At 47.6% G+C, this 20,223-nt stretch overlaps 1 long non-coding RNA gene across 1 annotated transcript; it reads right to left on the bottom strand.

Annotated features, from left to right (window-relative positions):
* Positions 1-1,221: 1,221 nt before the first annotated feature.
* Positions 1,222-15,721, bottom strand: LOC144108492 (uncharacterized). Its single transcript, XR_013309487.1, has 3 exons — positions 14,827-15,721; positions 4,424-4,627; positions 1,222-1,327 (listed from the first exon to the last, which is right to left on the bottom strand). It is a non-coding gene; the product is annotated as an uncharacterized LOC144108492 (long non-coding RNA).
* Positions 15,722-20,223: the final 4,502 nt, after the last annotated feature.

Below are 20,223 nucleotides of genomic sequence, written 5' to 3'. Positions count from 1 at the left end.
AACTAGCCCCACAACGTGTTATGTTAGGGGAGTCTTCGCTGATTGCGTAATCAGTCGATTTAAGCTTATAAGCTGATGATAAAACGCGTTCTTTGTCCTTGAACTGCAGAAATTTAACTATGATTCGGCAATGCTTTTCTCTTTTGAATGTGCCCAGACGACGCGCTCGCTCCATATTATTGCTTTCAATGGTTATATTCAGGTTCTCCTGGCAGTGATCAATTATTAATTTTTCAGAATCACTGCAGCTTTCATTTTCCGCATCTTTGAGCCCATAGAATACCAAATTGCTTCGGCGAGACATGTTTTCAAGGTCATACATTCGGGCAGTCAAAGTAGACACTAGAGCTGAGCAGTTGGCGGTAATGCTTTGTATACTGTCAATTTGAGACCTTATATCTGAAATAGAGTGGAAATCTGTCTCAATCTTCGCACGCATAGTGTTTAGGTGCACAAATGTTTTCTCATGCTCTTCAAGGGTGGACTTGATAGAGCCTAGCTGCTCAAGGATTGTTGACCGCCCGGATTGTAAAACTGTAAGTGCGGCAAGTATATCATTGCAATTGCCAGCAGCAGAGGAGGGGGAGGCCTGTGATTTGTTTCCACATCCCCAGCCAGCAATAATAGTTTTAGCAACATGTGGGAACACTTGTAAAACATAGCAATAGATCGCCGTGGGCCCAGCAGCACAAACAGACAGCGGTTACTGAACCGCTTGGCGTAAAGGCTGTGATAATTCATTACCTGCGTAACGAAGAAGCGAAGGAAGTTAGGGCGATCCATTTCTGTAGCACCGTCGAGCCCACTAAGTGCTGTGATGGTTTGGTCGGGCCTTATGTAGCCGCATCCAGGGGAGGGCGCGGTAATTGTCGCAGATAGCGATGACGGTGGCCAGGGGCTATGAAGATAATGCAGCGGAAGCAAAGTATCCGTAGTTGTGGGCAGCGGCTCACACTTGGCTGTCCAAGCTTGATCTTGCAGCGGTTGTTCCATGTCGGTATGGGTATGCGCAGAGGGAATTAAGCACAGGCAACAGGACGACTGTCGATGATGTGCAGGCGGACAGCACTCCGAGAACAGCGAGCAGACGGGGCCAGGAAAGTGGGGTGAACTGCGTAACGAAAAAGCGAAGCGTAACGATGAAGCCTGTATAGTGCTTCATGAGCAAGCCTGTCCTCCTGAAGCTTTATTTTTCGTTCTTCTAAGGCGAGGCACTCTGTTTCTTGTTCAAGGCGCTCTCTCTCTAGCTCCTTCATTTTTATTTTGAACTCGCTGTCTTCTCGCCTCGTCAACAGCTCCATTCCAAGGTATTGAAGTTCACTATTCCCTATGAAAATGGCAAAATAATCACAAAAACCAGTTAGACACTGGTTCTAGGAGTTGTACACATATCGAACACTGTCATGAGCGCTAGCATTCAAGGTGTTCATTACGTGTGGATAACATGAACTCTGCTTTGCACAAACCACAAAAAAAGGTTACAGCTTTATTTATTTTATTTATTTATTTATTTCAAGATATTGCAGGCAGCAGTGCTGCCCTGGCAGGAGAGGGTTACAAAAGGTAAGCTTGCAAAGAATGCTCAAAGGTATTAATGTTAGTACATTCAACAACCCAAGCAGACAGCCGATTCCATTGTTCGATTGTGCATGGAAAAAAAAAAACACTTAGACACTGTCTTTCCAGTGTCTAAGGCTAGCGGAGGAAGAAAATATCTATGGTGGGCACTAAATTTAGTTTAATGCCGGGTCTTCTACAGCATTGTGCTGGACCAAGATTAATAGTAAAACAAAATAGAATATGACCATTCAATGTATGACTTGAGGAGGAATTGCAAGGAGGGCAGACTAAAACGTTTGTTCTTTCCTGACTCTGTCCAATCCCTTTTGAGGACGTGGAACTCTAATGTGGCCAATATTATGATCCCTTCAGTGTGTGAAGACGTGCTTTTGAACATGGTGATAGAGTCATTGTGTGCAACATAAAAGGAAAGTGGTTCAGCGGTGTTTTGCTGCAGCCTCCTCATGGGTACATGCCAAGTCCTATGTCATTAACAACATAATAGCGTCATTGTGTGAGAATCCTGCCTTCGAGTGTAGTTCAGTATGCCATATAGAAAGGAAGTGGTTCAAAGGTGAGCATCTGCAGTCCTCATGGGCACATGTCAAACTGTCATCAACGCCATGATTGTTGCAAAGTGTGTGAAGACGCAGAATTGAATATGATTACTGTAATAGTACACCGTTGCAAAGGAATGTGGCTGGGTGCTTGTGAAGTTCGATTAACTTTTCTTGGCACCAGTCGGTCTTGGGTTCGCGAGGAATGCCGCACCTGTGGAGTCACATAGACTCAGAAGGATGCCCGACGAGGACTCGGCGGCGGCTGTATTGTGACCAGCGCGTTGCCAGCAAAGGGACCCGTCCCGTACCTGCCTCCCCTTCACCTGCCTCTCCTTCGTGCAGCGGGTGTCTTTGTTTTCTTCCCGCAGTCGCGGGCATAACCTGTCTTGAAGAAGCTTAGGCATGTACAGTGGTCGCCATGTGTGCACGAAGTCAAGGTGTTGCCGAGACTTAGGGAATGCAGAGATGTGCGAGGATACGTGAGGGAATGCAAGAGATACTAGGATTAAGTGACCAAGAAGTGCATTCTTCCCTTGACGACTGTCTTTTTTTTTCTGTAAAAAATTTGAGTGATCGTCTCTGGCATATGTTTGTCTCGCATGCATGTGTGCGAAAGAGAAAACAGATGAGAATGTTAATAATGTGGTAACTGTTGTGCCGTGGGTGTCGTGGGAAATGGTAGTCGTGTATGTGCTGTTTGTGTGTTTGCAACATCTCCTTTCCCAAGTGTTTGTCTAGTGGAGGGTATTGCAGAGCTTCGCCTTTCCTTTCCCCGACGATTGTTTAGTCAATATTCTTTCCCCAATCTGTGATTAGTTGACGGAAACCTTATTTTCCTTTCCCTAACCACTGGTTGCTGAGGAGGGTCACTTGTTACCTTATTGGTTGCTGTCCCCGCTAAGGGCGGAGACAGAGGGTTTAAAAGTAAGCGCTCTGGGTTGAACCAGGGTTGAATTCGTCTGATCAATGGTTTAGTCGTGGTAAATAGTTTTCTCCTTGCTTGTTTCTTCTTGTTTTATTTATGCTGTAAATAAATAGTCAACCTTCTCCTTTCCTCGAGTAACGTGAATGTTTGCGAGTTAGAACCACCGGGTCATCAAGAAACCCCGATTTCATCAGTCACCACCTGAGGGGATTATAACTGGCGCATTCTGGAGGGGAAACTCAGCATTCTGTGCGGGAGAGACAGTTTGGTGTCTCCAGTGACTGCTGTTGTTAAGTCAGCTGGTGTAATTGTGCTGGCTTTCTATTGCGTGACACCCTTCTTTTAGCTCAATCATACCATTCAACACTTGAGTTCTACTTTTGTTTCACCTTGTAATTAGGTCTCGCTCTTACCAAAACCAGTGGAAACCTACTGTTTGACATCACTGTAGCATGATCACTGTTTTGACCTTAAATACCAGTAGGCATATTGCACCGCAAATCCAAAAGTTTTGAGTTTAAAATTGCGGAAAGTGCACAGTGAGAATAGAAGTTAATATGTGTTTGAAGTCTCCAGAACATGTGCACTTTAGTTTTTATCATCCCCACAACATTTGCAGTTTGAAGTGGACTGATGATGATTATGTATTTTTTTTATGGCGCAAGGGCATCTATGGCCGAAGAGTGCCATGGCACAAGTTAATTTCGACTTCTCAAGGTGGGGTCAAAGGCCCATTTCCCAAGCGTTTTACCCTAAATAAGCTGAGCACCAGATCAGAGGAAAGCTTGTACCCATTGTGTCACCGGCGGGTACCCAGCGGCACTGGGGATTGAACCCCGCACCTTTCGCATGCGTCGCGGATGCTCAACCACTTCGCCACTGCTGCGGTGGACTGCCTGAACTTGCTGCCATAGCTTCTCAAGGCCTACTTCTTTATCCAACTTCTCACCAGTACTTACTGCAACGGGATGGAGCCAAGTTGCTTTTGAGATAGAACCAGGTCTCAAACCTAGAAACATGTTACGATATGCGAAAAATATCGGGTACGTGGTCATGCTCTGACAGCGCAGAGCTTTTTATATTCCAATAAATGTCCAAGCTCCACCCCCCCTCTGCACTCCTAGCCTGAGCAACAGAGGCCCACCTCCAATGGTACAGGGACAAATGCTCGTTTCCCCTTTCCTGACTAACCTCTGCTGCATTACCAAAAAAAAGGCCCAGAGTATAGTGCCTGTCCTGTCTAGTTGTGTTGTCTTCTCCTATGCTCAACTTCACAATTCGTTGGTCAGGTACTTGGAGCAGGTACTGAAGATGGAAATTTGACAGTTCAATAAACCGATTTGTTGATAGGTTCTGTGATGTCTGTTTCTTGTTTTACCTTTTGGAGTATTTTTCCCCAAGCGTCCTTTCGCTGGTCGCTGCCTGGGCCGTTGTTCTGGCTGAGTGAGCACGTTGCCAGCACCTTCGATGGTGTCTGTTGGCTCTTGCTGCGTGACAGCAGCAGAATCAGAGGGGGATACTGCTTCCTCCCCATCGTATATTGCCAGCAGCAGCTGCTCGGATGCCGATGACTCTTGTTGAGCTTTCGGAAATGAAACAGACAAGTGTATTTGTCAGAGCAACATTAATATTCCTGTACAAGATATTGTGAATATTTGTATGATTTCATTTGAGCAACTCATATAATTCTCAAGTACCTTATTTTCAGTTTTGTTTCATTTTTTTCTAATCAGCAATATTAGCTTCGTTAATATTCATTCAAGTTCAAACATGTCAGAGTTATTTCCAATTATCTCATAGCTTTGTAAAAACAAAAGTTTCGATTTGGTTACTTCCCCTCGAGGGCAAGTGCCATGCTTTCACTAAGATGATGAAGATTTGGCTATATATTCATGAAGTGCAAGCGCAACTTTGGCGGATGCTTCCAATTACAGGTGATGTCACTGACACAACATGACTCTTTTTGTCGCAGGTGCTTTCAATGTGATAAGCGTATAATATTGTGGGGAGTTGCACTTCAGTGTGTGGCACGTGAAGGTTACACAATGCCCGTTAATTAGGACAGTATGTATTACAAAACTATTTTAAGCTCTAATACATGCACCCATAGAGATCTGCAAGCATAAATGCTAGCAAAATCTAATAAGATTAATAGTACATAGAAGCTTACAAAATTGCAGACACTTGGCGCGTTTGTTTGTTTATAATGACAAATGCTTACTATCCGTAAACTGGCTGTTTTCTTCTGGCTCATCATCGATAACATTTTTGCACCCTGCGAGCCGGTTTCGTTGTGCTTGGCTATTTATACCAGTGGGAAGCTTCCTTTCGCTGCCAGCGTGGAACTGGCCTTTCTCGGCTCCGTCCTGAGTATGTAGCCCACATCATTTTTTATTCATTTCATTCATTTTTATTTGTTCTTCACAACATGACGTACACATTGTGAAAGGGGCCAAGAAGAAAAGCCGTTCCTTTACGGCTTGAAAAAAAAATCTTGGTCCCCCCTGGCATTGACGGCAACGAAGCAACACAATCCAGAAACAAATGTACAGAAAAAAATATACAGAAATATACAGAGACAAACAAAATTATAACTTGGCATTTTTATGAAAGGTATGGCGACAAGCTCATGGAACGGTCGGGAAATAAAGACATGCAGTCATAATGAAACAGTGGCTAAATATCTGTACAAGGTGTTTTGTTTATGAAATGTGTGGTGTGTATTAGGGACATGCAAATTAATAAAACAACGCCTTCAGGTTCCGGAAATTTAGTCCTAAAATATCTGTTCCCGCTTTAATATGTTCATTTAGTAATCGAGGCAGGTTATTCCTAAGACTCTGAAACCCATAGTTCGTACGGCATTTTGGCACTTTCCAACGGTCTGTTGTCCTCGTATTGTAGGCCGCTTTGCCTATTAATTCTAAGTTCGATATGTCCAAAAACAGCCTTTGATTTTCTTTGATGCTGAGTTTATATTCGCGTAGGAGTTTATAATGATGCATTTTAGTTATTGGAATGACCTTAAGATTTCTGAAGATAAATTTACTTGAGTAAAACTTAGGCAAATTATTAATGATCCGTAAAACCTTTTTTTGCATCCTTAAAAGACTACTAAGGTTTTTGTCGGTCGTTGTGCCCCAGACTAAATGAGAATAGTTCATGTAAGAAGAAAATAAGGCATAATAAATGGCTAGTTTTGCAGACATTGGAAAGACATAACGATTTCGACTGAGTATACCTGTTATGGAACATAATTTCTGCAAAATATGGTTTACGTGGTCATCCCATTGCAACGTCTTGGAAAAGAAAACGCCCAATACCTTTATTATTTCGACGACCTCAATCCTTGTACCTCTAAACAGAAGATCGTAATCGGTAGATAGCTGCTTACCCTTAGGGTGAAAAATTACTGCTTTTGTTTTTTTGTATTAATATTCAGTTGATTACTGTCTGTCCAAGCTTCCAACTTTTTTAAGGCTATGTTTCCTTTAACGAACGCGTCAGCACAAGAGGATGAAGGCACAAATATACTAGTGTCGTCTGCATATATAACAAACTTCAGGTCAGATGATATACATACTATATCATTAATGTATAAATTAAAGAGTAAGGGACCAAGAATACTTCCTTGAGGTACGCCTGCGACTATTGCTTTCTGATTAGATATTAAATGGCTTACTTGAACAAATTGTTTTCTGTGAGAGAGATAACTAATTAACATATTAAGTGCATGTCCTCTGATACCGTAGTGATGTAATTTATCAAAAAGAATAGAGTGATTAATGTTGTCAAAAGCCTGCGTAAAGTCAACAAAAATCCCCAGAACGTAGTTTTTATCCTCGAAGTTTTGCAAAATGTATTCTTTTTGATCAAGAAGTGCCAGTTCTGTGGACCGATGTTTTTGGAAGCCATACTGCGATTTTGTGATTATATCATATTTGTGGCAGAAACGTGAAAGTTGTTTAAATAGGATTTTTTCCAGACCTTTAGAAAACACAGGCAATATTGATATGGGGCGGTAGTTCGAAACATCTCGGTTATCACTCTTTTTTTGTATAGCGGAATCACTCGAGCCACTTGCATTTTTGTTGGATAAACTGCAGTTGAAAGGCAAAGATTATATATGTAGGTTAGTATGGGACTTATAACGTCAAGGACATATTTCACTGGACTAATTTGCACATAGTCAGCGTCGCAGCTACGCGAATTTTTCAAATTTGCAAACACAGAGCAAACTTCTTGAATGTCGGTTGGTTCTAAGAAAAAAGTATTGGTGTTAGCTGTACTTTGCATTGTGTTGTTTCCTGAAGGGCGTGCAGTCACATTCCTGTTAACAAAGAACTCGTTAATAGCATTAACCATTGCGTCCCCTCTCAGCGTTTTTCCGTCATGTATAATCTCTACTACGGAATCTTTTTCCTGCCCACGTCCCATAAGAGCATTCATTTTACTCCATAATTCACTCATTCGACCTGAGCACATAGAAAAGTAACGAAAGTAGTAGGCGTCCCTGCACTTTTTCAGTTCTTTATTTAAAACATTACGGAAACGTTTAAAAGCTAGAAGGTCCGCATCATTACGGGAATTCATAAATTTTTTGAAAAGTCGATCTTTTTTATGGATTTTTTTATGAAGTTCACGGGTCATCCAAGGTTTTTAATAATTTTTGTTACACGTTCCTTACGAATGAAATGCTTTTTATAGATACATAAGAAACGACCCATAAACGCTTCATATGCAGCATTTGCATCAGCAATGTTCCGGATGTAGTCCCAGCTTGTAGTTTCTAACTCTGTACGGAAAGAGTCTAGTGTTTTCTGTGAAATCAACTGAGAAAACATCGCAGGGCTCTCTGTTGTATTAAACGGATTAGTGTCAACCTTACAACATATTGCCATATGGTCACTAATAGAACAGGGAAGAATAGCTGTAGTGATGGACCCTATATCATAATTAGCTAGGAACAAATCTATAGTAGTTTCTGAAGTAGGTGTCAACCGAGTAGCCATATTTATAAGGTTAGAGCAGGCATTGCTACTAAGCAGATTTTCAAATTCAACTTTTCTGGAGGTATTACATGACATGTCAATATTAAAGTCACCGCCAATAATGACATTATAATGATTTTCATTTACAAATGTTAACATATTGTCTAGGAACTCAAAAAAATCCCACACATTGCCATCTGGAGGACGGTAGCATGCTGCAATAACGATATCTTTTGCCTGCACACACACAATTTCATAACTATCTGTAACAGCAGAGAAGTCTGCCAATGAACGGGCTTGTAAGGAGTTTTCTACAAGAAGAGATACGCCCCCCCCCCCCCCCCCCACGGCGCTTGGTTCTATGAACATAAAATGTTTTCATGGTAGGAAGGTAAAACGCATCCGTTTCATGAGCTTGCCAGGTCTCGGTAAACATAAGTACATTAAAGCAATTCTGTATTCTATTATATTGTTACAGGTTCTATTTACAAATAATATTTACAAGGCAGGTCGAGAGGAGCCTGGTGCGCCGGCGGCAAAATACTTGACTTTCTCTTCTACTCCCAGCCGCCGCACGTCTTCTTTATTCCTCAGAGCCCATGCGCAGCACGTGACATTTCCCCGTTCGCAGACGAAGCCCTCTGGGCCAGTCAATCAATCGGGGTCCCGAGAGTGGAATGGCTTCAGCCGTGCGACATGCACGACCTGGGTTGTCCTTGAGCGGCGTCCTTGCGTTGATTGGGGAGAGATGACATAGTTGAGGTCATTGAGGCGAGCAACAACGATGAACGGGCCTGTGTAGTGGGATAGCAGCTTTTCTGATAAGCCACGCTTGCGTAGGGGCGTTCACAACCATACAACGTCACCGGGCAGGTAGGAGACATCCTTGCGCCGGCGGTCATAACGCTGCTTAGAGCGATGCTGTGATGCCAAGGTGCGTATCCGGGCAATCCGACGGGCTTCTTCAGCGCGACATAGAGTGTTGGCAATAGAAGGCTCGGTGTCGAGAGAGAAAGGTAAGATGCTGTCGAGGGAGCTTCGAGGCGGACGGGCATAAAGAAGGAAGAATGGGCTGTAACCAGTTATTTCATGCCTCGACGTGTTATAGGCGTATGTAATGAAGGGAAGCACGTCGTCCCAGTTCTTATGGCGGGAATCGACATGCATGGCCAGCATGGTCGTGAGTGTCCGATTGGTACGTTCAACCAGTCCATTAGTCTTGGGGGTGGTACGGCGTCGAGTGGCGAAAATGGCATGAACTAAGACGCAGAAGCTCTTCCACAACGTCTGCCGTAAACTGGCGACCGCGGTCACTGATAACAACTCGAGGAGGTCCATGCCGGAGGATGACAGCACGAAGAAGGAAGAGCGAGACCTCAGCAGCGGTGGCGCAAGGTAGGGCGGCGGTCTCACAGTAACGGGTGTGGTGATCAACGCACACTATAATCCAGCGGTTACCGTTGGACGAGCGGGGAAATGGGCCGAGCAGATCGAGTTCAACTTGTTCATATGGCGTGCTTGGAGGTGGCAAAGGATGCAGGCGTCCAGGCGGAGAAGTCGTGGGAAGCTTGAACCGCTGACACTGCACGCAGGTGGCCACGTAGCGCTGAACCATGTGACGCATTTTTGGCCAGTAAAAACGTTCTTTGATGCGGTTAAGGGTCCTGGCAAACCCCAAGTGCCCAGCCGTGACGTCATCGTGCATTGCCTGCAGAACAGAGGAGTACAGAGTAGCCGGAACGACGAGGAGAAAGCGCGCACCTCCAGGCGAGTAATTCGTTCTGTAGAGTAAACCGTCGCGAACGCAGAAAGGGCTTGCGGATGTCGGGTCACGGGCTTCGGCAAAAAGCGGCGCCAAGTGCTGATCCTTGCGTTGTTCCATCTGAAAAGTGCCAAGATCTGGAAACTCTTGGGAAACGGCAGCGAGATAGTCATCGAAGTTTTCATCATCGGAAGTAGTAACCGTGAGCGGCAGCCGCGAGAGGCAATCTGCGTCGGCGTGTTGGCGGCCACTTTTGTAAGACACTTTGAAGTTAAACTCTTGGAGGCGTAACGCCCAGCGGGCCAACCGACCGCAGGGGTCGCGTAGATTGACCAGCCAGCACAGAGAGTGATGGTCTGTGACGACTGTAAAAGCACGTCCATAAAGGTACGAACGAAACCGTTGTACGCCGAAAACAACGGCGAGACACTCTTGCTCTGTTACAGTGTAATTGCGTTCCGACTTGCTGAGGGTGCGACTTGCATAAGCGACAACGTGTTGATTGCCCTCATGGCGTTGGATAAACACAGCACCCACGCCGATGCCGCTGGCGTCAGTGTGGAGTTCAGTCGGTGCTGTCGGGCAGAAATGACGCAATATTGGCCGCGAGGTGAGGAGAAACTTGAGCTGCCGAAACGCGGAGTCGCATTCGGGAGTCCAGTGGAAAGGGGTGTCTTTCTGCAGGAGACTTGTAAGCGGGTAGGCTAAATCAGAAAACTTGGGAACGAAACGCCGAAAATATGAGCAAAGTCCTAGGAAACTCCTGAGCTCTTTCACTGATTTGGGTTCTTTGACACTGCTTACAGCTTCAACCTTCTGCGGGTCGGGTCTGAGGCCATCCTTGTCAACGAGATGACCAAGCACAGTAATTTGGCGTTCACCGAAGCGACACTTCTTCGAGTTCAGCACGAGGCCCGCTCTCTCTATGCAGTCTAGGACAATGGCTAAGCGGCTGTTATGTTCGGCGAAGGTCCTACCAAAAATAACAACATCGTCCAGATAACACATGCAAACTTGCCACTTCAGGCCACGTAAAAGCGTATCCATAAATCGTTCAAAAGTGGCAGGAGCGTTGCAAAGGTCGAAAGGCATAACATTAAATTCATACAACCCATCAGGTGTCACGAATGCTGTCTTCTCTTTGTCTTGCGGGTGCATCGGGATCTGCCAGTACCCGGACCGTAGATCCACCGAGGAAAAGTAGGAGGCTGAGTGGAGGCAGTCAATGGCATCATCAACGCGCGGGAGCGGGTAAACATCCTTCTTTGTGACAGTGTTAAGCCGGCGGTAGTCGACACAAAATCGCCAAGTGCCATCTTTCTTTTTGACAAGGATCACTGGAGCAGCCCACGGGCTTGAAGATTCCTGAATGATGCCGCGGTGCAACATGTCACGGACTTGTTCATCGATTATCTGACGTTCGGAAGGCGAGACGCGGTATGGCTTCTGGCGAATCGGCTGTGCAGATCCAGTATTGATCATGTGATGGGTACGGGAAGCTGGAATCGGCGGTGGTTGGTCGCGACCAAAGTCAAACACGTCCGCATGCTTCATAAGAACGGCCACTAGTACCTGGCGGTCGCTAGTGGGTAGGGATTTGTTGACCATGGCTAGGAATTGAGAGTCGCTCAGATCGCGGCGTCTAGTTGGACGAGACACGTTGTCAGTGATCGCGGCAACTGGTACAGAAAAACGTTCTTCAAAGCCAGCAAGTTTTAAACCACATGGCAATACTGCAGGTTCGTTGGAATGATTGACAGTCCAAAGAGTGGCATGGCCCTTGGTCACATGGACGACGCTGCGGGGTACTAGCACACTTTTCTTTGCACAGTTAAGGGAACAAGGTTCCACCACAGCATCGAAGGCATCAGAAATCGTGCTCGAGGACACAACGGGAACGAATATGGCAGACATTGCTGGAGCGACGGTATCTTCAGAGACAGAAAACACTTGGGCAACCACTGGCGAGTCTTCTATGAGAGCTGACCGAAGGCCAGGACTTAACGATATGCCACCACTGCGGAAGTCGAGAGTAGCGCCGCACTGGTGCAAAAAGTCAATACCGAGGATGATGTCATGCGTAGAACGAGGGAGCACCGTGAATTCAGTTCGGAACATGTGGCCAGCGATCACTACATTCACAAAACAAATACCAATCGGAACCAATGATTCTCCCCCTACACCCCGGAATATAACAGCACGATCCCAAGCGAACATTATTTTACGACCCAGACGGTTCTTGAAAGTTGAACTCATCACTGACACCGTGGCACCAGTGTCCACTAAGGCCATGACGCAAATACCGTCCACTAAAACTTCAAGGCGGTTCCTTAACATAACAATGGGCAGAGGAATTGGCACTATCGATGATCCGGCGACCGCACCTCCATCGGCCGCACACGCTAGTTTCCCGGGGACGGTGGGGAACGACGTTGGGGAGAAGGCGAGCGGCGAGAGCGGTGCGGAGGTGGAGTCAGACTTCGGTCAGAGGCAGGGGAGTCGTTCCGTGGTGGCGCGTAACTGGATGCGCGCTGAGACGATGTGAAGACACGGTCATGAACAGGCGCATTGAAACTCAGGCGAGGGTTCGACCATTGGCGCTGGGAGCGGGAAAACTGGCCCCGGCGACGGCAGAATCTAGAGATGTGACCGATCATACCACAGCGGTAACAAAGTGGTGGGTCGGGGGGGCACTCGGGATAACACTCCTCGTAGCCAGTGTCGAAACGACCATCGTACTCCGGCTGCCGCAGGTGGCGTTGCGGATGAGCTGGCGCCCTGGGGCCGGGGCGGGTGATCCGGGGAGCGTCGCTGTAATCAATGCGAGTAGCACTGGTAGGGGCCTGGGCAGACAAACTCCAAGGGGAGGAGCGGTAGGCGGGAGCCGCCTGCAGAGAACAGCTCCCATACGGGACCTCACTGCGGCGCGCAAGATCTTGATGCCGGGAGAGTTCGTCACGCACGATTTGACGAATGACGTCAGGGAGAGTCGCCGCATTCACAGGCTCGTGGAAATCCACGCTGGCGACGGTGGTAACGTTAGGCAGGCGACCGAACTTGGGAGTAATTCGACGCAGTTTTAGAGCTTCAAAGGTGCGGCAGTGCTTGATGATATCCGTGGGCGAGTCTAAATTTTCTTTACTAATAAGAAAGCTGTAGACGTCCTCTGCGATGCCCTTGAGGAGATGACCAACGCGATCCTCGTCGGACATACTGGGATTAACGACTGTGCACAGCTTCAAGACCTCTTCTATGTAAGTCGTGCAGGTCTCTCCAGGCACTTGCGCTCTCTGAAGCAAAGACTGCTCAGCGCATTTTCGTTTGGCAACAGTATCCCCGAAGCAGCTGCGGAGCTCTTCCATGAAGCGGTCCCAACTTGTTATTGATGCCTCATGGTTTTCGAACCAAGTTAGCGCGGTGCCATCGAGAAAGAAGACGACATTGGCCAGCTGAAGAGTGGCATCCCAGCCGTTGTATTTGCTCACCCGCTTGTAATTGGTGAGCCAATCATCCACGTCTTCGCCAGCCTTCCCGGAAAACGTCCGCGGCTCACGGTAGTGCTGCCAAGCGGGCGTTGCGGCGCCGGTCGGACGTGCGTCGGCTTCCTTGGGCATTTGCACGGGCAACGGTGGCAATCCGGCGATTCTTCGGCTGCAGCGTTTGCGAGAAGGGTCCGTGGTGATCGACCCAGCACCTCCACCACACTGTTACAGGTTCTATTTACAAATAATATTTACAAGGCAGGTCGAGAGGAGCCTGGTGCGCCGGCGGCAGGATACTTGACTTTCTCTTCTACTTCCAGCCGCCGCACGTCTTCTTTATTCCTCAGAGCCCATGCGCAGCACGTGACAATATAAGCACTCAAGTTCAGCAGTTTTGTTTTGTAGAGACTGAACGTTTAAATGGAAACAACGCAGGAGAGTGTCTCTATTTCCATATTCTTTGGTTAGCTCATCCAAAGATATGTATCCCAAATGCGCCATTGAACTTGGAATTTAGACAGTACAAAGGCAACACAGCACAGACACAAGACTCAGGTGACCAGGTTTGAGAGATCACTTTCACATTTGATGACTACGGCGGAGTCCCCAGGCCTTCTGCGCACCAGGACCTTTCCGTTTGAGTGCCAGGCAAAGTCATAGTCATGCGATTTAGCCCATGCCTTGACAGCTACCAGGAGCGCTTTTGAACGCTTTGTCATGTTTTCTGTGATACACCTCTTTCCTTCGGAATCCCTCAGAGCTTTTCTTTTTTCCAACCATGCATCTCTTAGGTCCTGGCGCGCAAACCTCACGATCACGGCTTTTGTGTACCCGGGCTTCGCGGGCAGCCTATGAACAGCCAGAACGTCCTCCTTTACGAGTTGATGCATGTTCAACTCGTCCGCAAGTTCATTGACTTTAGCAAGGAGGTCTTCATCTTGAGATTCCGCTAGACCATGTATTTCAATGTTTAACCGCCTACTCCGCCACTCAAGCTCATCAACATCCATTTGCAGTCGCGCCAGGCCCTCAATGTCTTCCTCTCTCTCAATTCGGTCAATTCGTGCCTTAATGTCTTTTATTTCCTTTCCCTGTTGCTTTAACTTTTCTTGCACTGCATCGAACTGGTTCGATAACATCTGGATCGATTGTTCAATGCCATCTACTTTGTCTGTTAGTGGGAGAAGGGATGACAATTTCCGGTTGATCTCTAATACGAGGGACTTTAGTTCAGCGTCCTCCTTCCCAAAAGCCACGGGACTGTCGTCCCGAGCGCCACTTGGCCTGCACATTGCACATTTCCAGGACTTTTTGCTTTTTTTAGAGTTGAACACTTCTTCAGTCATACCAGAACACTCAACAGCATGAAAATGAAATTTGCAGTCACAGCAAACTATTGAAGGCTCGTCATCACGAAGCGCCACGCGACAAGTACAGCACCGAGGCATGGCTCGCAATTAAAGCACTGAACACTGTAGCAAGTTGGCAGCAACGGCAGCAAAAGCGCGTGATAACCGCGTGGTAAAGATAAGTGACGGTCACCAACCTGCATGTGCAGAAGAGCGGCGTTACGGACGTGTTGCTCGAGCTGCCGTCGCTGCCAAAATGCGTGACGAAACACGCCCCCCTGTAGCAGTCCGGAACACAGATGTCTCTGCTGGTGGCGAAATGGTTGCCAGGAGCGGTCGCAGACGCGCCGCCGAATGGTCCGGAATGGTCCGGAACGTTGAGAACGGTGGCTGGCAAGCAAAATCACTGTCCAGTCTTCGGCAGAAAAGGCTTGCAAAAGCACGAAGGTGGGTAGGCAGCCGCAAGAATTTCCGGCTGGCACCGATCAACCTGCATGTGCAGAAGAGCGGCGTTACGGACGTGTTGCTCGAGCTGCCGTCGCTGCCAAAATGCGTGACGAAACACGCCCCCCTGTAGCAGTCCGGAACACAGATGTCTCTGCTGGTGGCGAAATGGTTGCCAGGAGCGGTCGCAGACGCGCCGCCGAATGGTCCGGAATGGTCCGGAACGTTGAGAACGGTGGCTGGCAAACAAAATCACTGTCCAGTCTTCGGCAGAAAAGGCTTGCAACAGCACGAAGGTGGGTAGGCAGCCGCAAGAATATCCGGCTGGCACCGATCAACCTGCATGTGCAGAAGAGCGGCGTTACGGACGTGTTGCTCGAGCTGCCGTCGCTGCCAAAATGCGTGACGAAACACGCCCCCCTGTAGCAGTCCGGAACACAGATGTCTCTGCTGGTGGCGAAATGGTTGCCAGGAGCGGTCGCAGACGCGCCGCCGAATGGTCCGGAATGGTCCGGAACGTTGAGAACGGTGGCTGGCAAACAAAATCACTGTCCAGTCTTCGGCAGAAAAGGCTTGCAAAAGCACGAAGGTGGGTAGGCAGCCGCAAGAATTTCCGGCTGGCACCGATCAACCTGCATGTGCAGAAGAGCGGCGTTACGGACGTGTTGCTCGAGCTGCCGTCGCTGCCATATCCGGGCCATATCCGAGATTTCCTGGAGCGCTGCTCCTTCTTGTACTTCTCCGTTGCGGGTCTGATATGAAATAAATGCGCGGTGCACGCGAGAAAAAAAAATGCGCGGCAGCTGTTGCGACAGTGTTGGCGTGGGAATACATATGCCCAGTATACATACATAATATGATACTTACTTCCGAAGGTTGGCTCGGTCTTCTTGGAGGAAGTAACCCACCAACAGCTCCGTGCGGTCTTTGATTGCACGAAGCGTCAGTTCGCGTTCCACAGCAAACACTACATTGCTCTGTCCAGTTTTCCGGGCTCTGGAATGGATTTTGAGCCACACAGATACGGGTTGTGACAAGAGCAGTAGGGTTTCGTGAGATGTACACGTCGTCTGCTATTCCAGTGTTGCCAGACTACAAAACTGCCAGTGTTGCCATGCTATGAGGTCAAACCCAGTGTGGCCAGACTGCCCCATACCCTCCCTCTCTTACGATCTTGCCTCGCTCTCGTGACATGGCGCCGAAACCGCCAAACGCGTTAGAGCAGCGCAGTTTGGAGCGGCCGTCGCCTGTTCGCCAAGCGAGAGAGCATGTCCATGACGGTTGTCTAATTCGTTTCTTCTGAGGAAAGAAAATCGCGAAACTCAGTTGTCATGCTAGAAAATGATGTCTCGTGCAGGCAGGTACCGTGCTATACTTGAAATAGACTCGATATGCGCGCATTCATGCAACTCAGTTGGCGTGTGATGTCTCACGCAGGCGGGTACACCTGACGCGTAATCTGCCGGTGCATGGCTATATAACGAGCATGTTACCTCGTGTTAATCGCGTGCTGTACTTGAAATAAACACGTTAAAATTATGTCTCGAGCAGGTGGGTACACCTGGCCTAATTTGCCGGCGCATGGCCCTATAGCGAGCATGTTACAGCTTGTTAATCGCGTGCTATACTTAAATAAAAACGTTAAAATGATGTCTCGCGCAGGCGGGTACACCTGGCGTAATTTTCCGGTGCATGGCCCTAGCGAGCGTTTTACGGCAGAATTAGAATTAGAGGGCCCTCTAAAATTTTCCAAATGAAAATGCGCGTTTGCAGCCAGAGATCTCACATTCCTCTTCGAAAAGATAGTGGGGAGATGTCCCTTTATCTGTATGAGAAGGAATCTGTTGAAAGGACACAATAGAGAAGGGGTGTGAAATTTAACAGAGTATACTGAGGGGCCAGTTGGTCAGACCTATTATAAGCAAAAACGTAGCATATGGACGGGACGAAGAAGGGCGAAGACAGGACGGTTGCTACAGGCGTGTTTGTACCAACCGCCCTGTCTTCGCCCTTCTTCGTCCCGTCCATATGCTACGTTCTTGTTTATAATAAGGGCTGTGAACGCGAAAAATGGGTTCAGACAGGTGCTGGTCAAGAAAATGTGTCATTGTAACCTTTTGACAAATTCCTCTAAGCTGTATCTTGAAAGCTGTATGGCGGTGGCCGTCGGGGATTCAGGTTATTTAGGGGGCAGCCACTCCCTTTTCGAAGAAGCATACAGTGGCATTTGACTCATCGCCTCTCATGCTAACTCCTTCAGTCAGCAGAGCAGGAAGTGAAAACAGGGTCTGTGAAAAAAGGTTTTTGGTTGGAAAACATCTTCCTGTAAGTTAGCGTTCCTGGAATTTTACGAATTGTCTTACAGAATATCATTTCCAACCGAAAACGGGCATTCGCAGACAGAAATCTCGCAGTCTTCTTCAAAAAGGGAGTGGGGAGATGTTCATTCATCTGTATGAGAAGGAATCTGTTGAAAGGACACAATAGAGAAGGGGTGTGAATGTGAAGAGTGAGTCGAGACAGGCGCTGGTCAAGGAAATGTGTCATTGTAACCTTTTGACAACTTCCCCTAAGCTGTATCTGGAAAGCTGCATGGTGGTGGCCATGGGGGATTCAGGTTCATCACGGGGCAACCACTCCCTTTTCGAAGAAGCATACAGTGGCATTTGACTCATCTCCCCTTGTGCTAACCCCTAGCTTCAGTCAGCAAAGCAGAAAGTGAAAACGCGGTCTGTGATTGAGGGTTTTTGATTGGAAGATACCTTCTCTCTCTCCGTCTCAAGATCTGAGAGTAATCGACGCTACCGTATTTAAGCGAGCCGGTAGTGCGAGTTGTCCAGAGCAACATGGCTACCGCTGCAGTTAGGGTGGACCCTGACATCTTTACTTTTGCCTGTATGCTCAACGATGAGAAGACCATGGACGCGTTTTGCCGGGAATACTGGCTGCTCCTACCAGCGCCAACAGCCCCGCCATCGGACCCGCAGCGCCGCGGAAGACTTCTGAACACCGAGCACTTCTGAGGGGTCTGCGGAGACCTGAGATTCAACCCCGGTAAGCCAACCTGCACGGGCTCTGTGGTGACACGGATACAAAAGTGTCTGAAGGGTCCTCGGTCCACCTTCCGCTGAACATATAATGATAACACTTATGCTTTTAGAACTGTATTGTTTCAATAAGCGAAGCAAACGGTTCTGGATGGATGGATACGGCTGAACCCTTTAAATCGGGCGGTGGCTCAAGCTACCTAGCCATGACTTATAACATTTTACTCTTCTCTTGATTTTAGCCACCAATCAGATCAGGTTTACGCGGGCTAGTCCAAGACTACGGACCGCGTAACCGAGTTTTTGTGGAATATCGTGCGGCCTACGTTACCCACTAGGAAGAAAGCTTCAGCAACGAGAGGAAGGGTTTGTCTTCTTGGCAATGGGGAGATTGAAGATCGTCACCGACGTACTCTAGAGCTTGGTCCAAAGTTCTGCTTTGAGCCAGCCTTACGACCTCTCGAGAAGGTAGCGCCCACGCGGACAGTGTCCCAGGGCGTACCCGAAGGAGACAAACAGAGGTTTGTCAGTGAGTGCTCAGAAGTCGTCTGCAACTACAAGGGCAAAAAGGCGTCAAGACGTATGAAGGGATTGGTTAACTACTTGGCAGCTGAAGGCTTGAGGCCGCTCCTTTCAGACAAAGAGGGATTCTTTGTTCTCGCACCAGAGGATGTGTTCACCAAGAAGGCAGAGGAAGCTATGAAAAAGAATTTCATACAAGTGGAGTTGAGGCCTGCTGCCGTCAAGAAGCAAGCCTTGAGTATGTTACAAGGAATGAGCTTGGATGGACTATATGCCACCCTCAACAACACAAAAGGTACGGTGTTGGACCTTTTTTTACGGTCAAGACCCACAAACGCGATGTCCCTTTTCGGGCAGTAGTATCGGAGCATGACATTTGGCAGCATGCTGTTTCAGGCTAATTGCAGCGGCATTTAGGCTCCCTTAAGCTGTCCGACCCTTTTATGGTGAAGAACTCTACTGAGGTAGTTGATTTCCTGTCGCGGATGGAGGACAAGAAACATTATGCCTTTAGCATGGATGTGGAGGATCTATTTTACTCCCTACCCCACGCTCAGCTATTGAAGAACGTCAAGGACTGGATTGTCAACGATAACGATGAAACGGGCTTCATTGCCAACTGTGGCACTTTCGTGGAAAGTTTTCTTGAACTTGTGTCCTTTTACTTACGTTCGACCTTCGTTGGGGTGAAAAAGTTTTCGTCCAACGGTCTGGTGTGTGTATTGGGTCTCGGGTCGCCCCGGTGTTGAGTGACATTTTGCTTAGCACAATGGACATGAGACTGGAAGAAGATCTGAAGGACTTAGCTGTGAAAGTGTTTCGCTGTGTAGATGATTTTTTTGTGTTTCTGAATTATGGGTCTCCCAGGAGTGTTACCAATGTCCTTAAGATTTTCAAAGAGAAGAGCCAGGGTCTGGGTTTCACGTTTGAATTACCATACTCGGGTTCTATTCGGTTCCTTGACTTAAAAGTCATCTGCCATGAAACAGGAACGTGTTGGGAATATAACCCTAGAACAGCTAAGCCGCTCCTAAGTTACAATTCAGAGCACTCAAATCTACTCAAGGCGGGTATAGTGACTTCGTGTCTCAAGGATTCATTGCGTAAATCGTGCTCCCGCAGGTTTGAGACTAGCTACCAGGGGCAGGTTCAGAGGCTTAGGGACGCTAGTTTTCCAGATGTGGCTCTGGTTCAAATATCAGAAAGGATATTGACTAGGGGCGATAGGCTCACAAAAGAAAAAGAAAAACACAGCGCGCTAACAAGAATAGTCGGGATTCCGTACGTACATGGAATGTCACACCGGTTGAAGAAGGTAGGGGCAAGATACGGGGTAAAAGTAGTTTTCACAGCTAAGAATAAGCCGAGCAGAGTCTGCAGTGCAGTAAGAAAGAAGCTCGAGGGCCGAAATGACCGAGGGAGGAACAGATGCACAGCTTCACATAAAAAACCGCTTGTCGACTGTGACACTGGAGTGGTTTATTCTATCCCGCTTTCCTGCGGCAAGACGTACATCGGCCAGACAGGCCGCTGTATAAACAAGCGGCTGTTTGAACGTGGAAGATCAGTAAACGGGGCAGT

The sequence above is a fragment of the Amblyomma americanum genome, chromosome 1, assembly GCF_052857255.1.
Source record: "Amblyomma americanum isolate KBUSLIRL-KWMA chromosome 1, ASM5285725v1, whole genome shotgun sequence".
Classification (NCBI taxonomy): Eukaryota; Metazoa; Arthropoda; class Arachnida; order Ixodida; family Ixodidae; genus Amblyomma; species Amblyomma americanum.
This window is presented reverse-complemented; position numbering and strand designations above follow the sequence as displayed.